At 34.8% G+C, this 7,406-nt stretch overlaps 1 protein-coding gene across 3 annotated transcripts in view; it reads left to right on the forward strand.

Annotated features, from left to right (window-relative positions):
• The window catches only part of CPQ (carboxypeptidase Q), a 580,759-nt gene that overhangs the window by 150,883 nt on the left and 422,470 nt on the right, over positions 1–7,406 (forward strand). The window lies entirely within an intron of this gene.

Genomic DNA, 7,406 nt, shown 5'->3' on the forward strand with positions numbered 1-7,406 from the left:
GAATTGAAATATGTGTAAATGGGATAAAAACAAAACAAAACAAAACTACATCTTCCCAGTGACCTCAATATGCAAATTTTTTTATAATTAATGAAATAGGGAACAGAATCTGATACTTTTACTTGATTTGATTATTTTTATACAACTTGAGGCCTCTACGGCAAGGAATTATTCAGAATCAAGTTCTACCTTTGCTTACCAGCACCCTGGCTCAGCTTTATTGGACAATATAAGTGCCCAGATGAGGGTTATATAATCAGTCAACAGTGAGCTATCATTGGGACTAATTTCTAGTGGCAGAGAAAGTGGGTTCCATTCTTTTGACTTTCTGATGCTGAGAGACAAACCCAATAGAAAAATAGCTGGTCAGTTAGAAAAAGAATCTTTATTGATATATAATTCTCATAGCATAATATTTAGCCATTTCAGATGTACAGTTTGTTGGATTTTTAGTATATTCATAGCTGTGGAGCCACCACCACAATCTAATTGTATCATTTTTTTTGTCACCCTCTCAAATCCTGTACCCATTAGCAGCCACTCTCAATTCCTTCCCTCTGCCTTCCTCAACCCTAGGCAACTGCTCCTTCTGTTTCTTTTCTGAAATAAAACTGACTGTACAAGGTTACTTTTTGAAGGGAAGTTCTATAGCTACTCGTCCATGATATTTGTCAGTCCTATCACTTAATAATTGTTATCTGTTGTAGAATAACATTAGTGTCATTCTGTAGAGAATTGAAATATGTGTAAATGGGATAAAAACAAAACAAAACAAAACTACATCTTCCCAGTGACCTCAATATGCAAATTTTTTTATAATTAATGAAATAGGGAACAGAATCTGATACTTTTACTTGATTTGATTATTTTTATACAACTTGAGGCCTCTACGGCAAGGAATTATTCAGAATCAAGTTCTACCTTTGCTTACCAGCACCCTGGCTCAGCTTTATTGGACAATATAAGTGCCCAGATGAGGGTTATATAATCAGTCAACAGTGAGCTATCATTGGGACTAATTTCTAGTGGCAGAGAAAGTGGGTTCCATTCTTTTGACTTTCTGATGCTGAGAGACAAACCCAATAGAAAAATAGCTGGTCAGTTAGAAAAAGAATCTTTATTGATATATAATTCTCATAGCATAATATTTAGCCATTTCAGATGTACAGTTTGTTGGATTTTTAGTATATTCATAGCTGTGGAGCCACCACCACAATCTAATTGTATCATTTTTTTTGTCACCCTCTCAAATCCTGTACCCATTAGCAGCCACTCTCAATTCCTTCCCTCTGCCTTCCTCAACCCTAGGCAACTGCTGGTACTTTCTGTCTTCATGGATTTGCCTATTCTGGACATTTCACATGAATAGGATAATGGGCTGTGTGGTATTTTGTGACTGGCTTTTTTCATTTAGCATGTTGTTTAACAGATTCAGCCATATTACTGCATGTATCAGCATTACATTATTTCTTATTGCTGAATAATATTTTATGTTATGGATATAACACATCCATTCTAGTTCATGGACATTTAGGTTGTTTCCACCATTTGGGTGTTGTGAATAGCTGTCAAAGATATTCATAGACAAATATTTATGTGGACTTTTGCCATTATTTCTCTTGGCTAATCTATCAAGCAATAGAAGTAGTAAATCTCTGTTTAACTCTTTGAGTTACTACTGGATTGTTTTCTAAAGTAGTTGCACCATTTTATATTCCTGCTAACAATGCTTTATAATTTTCCCATATCTTTGTCTACACCAACTATTATCTGACTTTTGGTTATAGCCATCCTACTGAGTGTGAAGTGGTATCTCCTTGTGGTTTTGCACTTCCTGAATGGCACATGATGTTGAGCATCATTTTGTGTTTTTATTGGCCATGTGTATGTCTTCTTTGGAAAAATGTATATTTAAATCCAGTTTGTAATTGAACTATTTGTTTTTTTCATTATTGAGTTGTAAACATTCATTGTTTATTCTGGATACAAGTTTTTTTTTAAAATATATGCTTTACAAGTATACTCTCCTATTCTGTGGATTGCCTTTTAACTTTCTTGATGGTAATATTTGTTGCAGAAGTTTTTAATTTTATTTTTAATTGACACATATATTAATTGTACATATTTATGGAGTACAGAGTAATTTTTAAGTATATTTTTACAATGTATGATGATCAAATTAGGGTGATTAGCATATTCATCATCTAAAATATTTACAATTTCTCTGTTGGGAACATTCAAGATCCTCTTTCCGCCATTTTTAAGTGTATAATGAATTATTGTTAACTACATTGTAAAGCACTGGAACTTATGTTTTCTATCTGACTGTAATTTTTTTGTCTGTTACCATTCATTTCTCCTTCTCCTTTTCCCTACCATTCCCTGTAGAATAGTAACAACTATTCTACTCTCTACTTACATGAGGTCAACTTTATTGGTTTCCACACATCAGTAAGACATGTGATTTTTTTCTTTTTGTGTCTGGCTTAGTTCAGTTTATGTTCTTCAGGCTCATTCATGTTGCTGTGAATAAGATTTCATTTTTTTATAGGTGAATAGTATTTCATTGTATATGTATGCCATCTCTTTTTTATTCATTCATCCATCATTGATGGATGCTTAGGTTGCCTTCATATCTTGACGATTGTGAATAGTGTGCAGAAATCTTTAATTTTTATTTAGAACAAATTATTATTTTTATTATGTTGTGTATGATTTTGGTATGTCATACCTAAGGAACTATTACCTAAATGAAGATCACAGATGTTTGGTTCTACATTTTCTAAGAGTTTCATACATTTGGCTCTTAATATTCAGGTATGTGAGTTAATCAAGTTAATTTTGGTATGTGATGTTAGGTAAGATTCCTACTTCAGTTTTTTCAGTGTGTCCACTCAGTTGTTTCAGTGTCACTTGTTGAAAAGGCTATTCTTTTCCCCCACTGAATTGAATGTATTATGTTAATTGACTTTTATGTTAAACAAAACTTGCATCTTAGGATAAATCCCACTTAGTCATTGTGTATAATCTTTCTATTTTTAAACACATGGTGCTGATTTCAGTTTACTAGTATTTCCTGAGTAATTTTGCAATTGTAGTCATAGGGATTTTGGTTTGTAGTTTTAATTTTCTTGTGTTGTCTTTGTCTGGTTGGTATCAATACCGGCCTCACAGAATCAACAGAAAAGTGCTACCTTATCTTTTATTCTTTGGAAGAGTTTGCAAATGAATGATATTAATTTTTTAACTTTTTATTAGAATTTACCAGTGAAGCTATTTGGTCTTAGGCTTTTCTTGGCGGGAAGATTTAAAAGTATTAATTCAATTTTTATACTTATTTATTCAGTTTTCTATTCTTGAGTCAGTTTTAATAGATTGTGTCTTTCTAGGAATTTATTCTTTTTATCTTAGTGATGTAATATGTTGTCATGCAGTTATTTATTGTATTTCCTTTAGTTCTTTTTATTTTTGTAAGGATAGGTATCCAAATTACTGGTTGGAGTCACTTGCTTTTAGCCAGAAGAACTTCCTTTTTATTTTTATGTTTTCATTTTTAAAGAGGTTTTTGCAGGGACCAGCAGATGGCATAATGGTTATGTCACTGGACTCCCACGTAGTTGACTGTGGTTTGAGTCCCAGACCTGGTGACTTAAAACTCATGCCAGGTGCATGTGCGTGCGTGCCCAAAATTCCAAGAAGAGAGTGGAGGAGAAGGGATTGTGGCATGACCATCCCCCCCAGGGGGTGATTTCTAGCTTTCTGTCTCTCTGTCTCTGTCTCTCTGGTGAGTGCATGTGCCTTACAGCAAAAATAAATAAATAAATAAATAAATAAATAAATAAATAAACTCTCTAAAAAAGAGGTTTTTGCCTTAGGGCATGTATGCTAGGTGAAGAGAGACAGAGACAGTGAGAGGGAAAGTGAGAACTTACCTCCCGGGGGGCATGGCCACACCACAGTCCCTTACTCTTTTTTCTCTTCCCGGGATCTTGGGCACACACACACTTGTGCCCGGTGTGAGTTTCAAGACACCAGGTCCGGCACTTGAACAGTGGTCAGCCATGTGGGAGTCCAGCAACATAACCATTACACCATCTGCCGGTCCCCTTCCTTTTTTTCTCAAAATAGATCCTCTACAAATCCTCTAAGCCTTAATTCATCTTTATTTATTTTTTTGACTGTCACTTTGAAAAGTAGTTTTACTAGATACAAGATTCTTGGTTGACAGTTTTTTACTTTTACCACTTTGAGTATGTCATCCTCTTGCCTTCTGGACTCCATAGTTTTTAATGAGAAATCAGCTGACTTCTGTTAATGCTTTTGAATTTCCCTTTTAAGTAATGAGTCATTTTTTCCTTATTGCTTTAAAGATTTTCCTCTTATTTTTGGTTTTCAGTATTTTAACTCTGATATGTGTGGCTCTTTGCTTTTTATCTTACTTGGGGTTTGTTGATTTTCTTCAGTGTGTAGATTAATATTTCTCATCCAGTCTGAGAAGTTTTCAGCTATTATTTCTATAAAGCAAGAGAGGGAAAGCAAGAAAACACGCCTTGTGGGGAATAGCCATGTTGAAATCCCTTTTCCTCCGTTCTTTGGGGATTTGGGGCACACATGCACATGTGCCTGGTGCACTTTTCGAACCATTGGGTCTGAGACTTGAATTGCACATCAGCTATGTGGGATCCGGCAATCTTAACCACCATGCTTCCTGGCTAGCCCAATAATTCCCATCCATTTATTAATATTTTTAAATTTAATGATGCATTGTCATACTTCAATTCTTTGAGTATGGTTTATTTTGGTTCATTGAATATATTCTTAGCAGCTACTTTGAAATCTTTGTCCACTGAATCCCCTTTGAAGGCAATTTCTAATGCCTACTTCTTTTTCTTGTGTTTGAATCACGCTAACAATTTTATGTGTTATTTTTTACATTGAAAAGTGAACACTTAAAATAGTACATTTTATTAAGTTGTCAGGAAAGTCATGACACATTTTTTGCATAGAAAAATATGTCATGACTTTCCCAATGACCCAATAGCAACTCTGGATGCTTACCCTTCTCCCTCTTCTCCCCACCCATTATAGGTCGATTGAAGGATATTGTTTGGCTATTCGTTTGATGACTTGCCTATACTAACTTGGAGAAGTGTATTTATTTCTCCCACAGCATGCAGCTTCTGATGTCCCTGTTGGATTGTTTCTATTTCTCCTTATTTTTTCTTTTAGCTTGATTCCCTAGGGGCCACTCCTAGGTCTATGTAAGCCACTTATTGGTCAAAGGTTGTTTTTAAGTCCCCAGCCACTTAGATTTTTACTCTTTACTATTAGATGTTTATGTGGCTTAGATTCTATTGTTACCACTTAGGAAGTTCATATTTTTGCCGCAACCTTTAGCCAGCGCTTGGTGCTTGGAAGTTCCTTTCCTAATCACTCCTGAAAGACTGCAGTCTTGGGCACATACACAGACTTTCAGACTGCTAAGATAGATATGATTTTATTTTTAAGGCTGACTTAAGGCTCTGGGGTCAAAATAGCTTATTTTTCAGCCACTCTATGGTCAGACCTTATATTTAAGCCCCTCGAGCCAGTGAGGCTTCTTCCCTTGTGGATGGGTCTGTGTGCCACTTGGAAATATTTTCAAGTCTGATCCATATCTTGTTCTGATTGCTCCTGAGTAGGTACAACCTAGGACATGTGTGTAGCCTTCTCAGTTCCTAGCATTTACCAGGTCAAGAGCGTCTTTCTTAGTTATTTCTTTTGAAGTTCAGGTTGTTCTACCATTTTGCATGTTGCTAGCAGTATCTTGGTGATACCAACACTCTTAACCTGAGGTACCCTATGCTTTGCTCCACATGAAGTTATTGACCTCAATAAGAACTGTAGAGTTCTTCACTCTTACGGCTTGCTTTTTTCCCTGAGAGAACATCTGTGCAACTATATGAATGAATCTAGGTGCAGTGCAACCTTCTCCCAGACTGACATCCCAAGCAGGTGTTTGGAGATTTTCTCAGCCTACAGCTCCCAGTGTGGTACCACTGCCTATGAGTGAGCTGGAACAGGGATAATCAAGGGTCCTTTTTTTTTTGTATTTAAAAAAAATTATTTACATTTAATCACATGTCTTTACAGTATACATTTCTTTTTCCAACATAAATGCCATGCATATCAGTCAAGACAAAAAAGATACTGCTATATACATTATCATCAGCCAATAGCTTCTCATTTTTTGTCAGTTAAGCATACTGTTACCAGTTTTTTCTTTCCCCTTTCCCCTCCTTCCCTTCCATACTAAACATTTTTTGTTCACATTTTATAGAATCACAAAAGATCTGAAACTAAAAGTTTGGAGAAATTTCTAGTAACAAGTGCATGTAATTTTCTTCTGAAACTTTTTTTTTCTCTCCATTCCCCCTTTTACTGAAGAGAGATATAAACTAACTTATTTGCAAAAAAAGAAAAAAATTAGGTTAATCTAAATTTGGTCTGTTATTTGTATGAAGCCCCATAAGAATTCAATTTCTGATGCAAGGCAACAGATACTATTGTATTATTGAACTTATGCAAATAACCATTCTACCACAAACTAAGAATGCTCACAAAAATTTTCTAATTGCACAGGGGCCAGGAAGAGAGAAAAGTTTATGTTTCAATTAAAAAAAAGTTTTTTTTAAACAAATTGCTGAACCTATCAACAACTAAAAGAAAACTTAAATCTGAAAGCATAGATGGAAGAAAATCAGTAATGTTTTCAAAAAAAGTCATAGAATTCTATTTCATCAGTGCAGTCTCATGTAATTTCTCTTTTGTTGAATTTGCAGTGTTACTGTGGTCTGACCTTTCTGTTAATAGTCAACATTATTATTGATATTTCAGCACTTGTCACTACCATTAAGTTGGCATTTTACTTAGTCATTTTTTTCCCCCTCTTGTTTGTCTGTCTTTAGTTTTCCTGATATAATTCCCTTCAGAACTTCTCAAAGAGCTGGTCTGGTGTTGGTAAATTCTTTTCAGGTTTTGTTTATCTGAGAATGTTTTTATCTTTTTTTTCCCCTATGAAGGATAATCTTGCTGGATATAATAATCTTGGTTGAAACTGTTTTTCACTTAACACTTTGAATATATTTTCCCATTCTTTTCTTGCTTGCATTGTTTTTGATGAGAGGTCCGATGTTAACCTGATGGGATATCTTTTGAAAGTAACTTGACTTTTTTCTCTTGCTGATTGTTATTATCTTATTTCTGTCTGTGGTTTTGATCAATCTGGCTATGATGTGCCTTGGAGAAGATATTCTTGGGTTGATTCTATATGAAGTCCTTTGTATTTCTTGGATCTGGATATTTGAATACCTCTCTTGGTTTGGAAAGTTTTCTTCCAAGATTTCATGGAATAGATTATCAATGCC

The sequence above is a fragment of the Tupaia chinensis genome, unplaced genomic scaffold (assembly GCF_000334495.1).
Source record: "Tupaia chinensis unplaced genomic scaffold, TupChi_1.0 Scaffold138407_1, whole genome shotgun sequence".
In the NCBI taxonomy this organism is placed as follows: domain Eukaryota; kingdom Metazoa; phylum Chordata; class Mammalia; order Scandentia; family Tupaiidae; genus Tupaia; species Tupaia belangeri.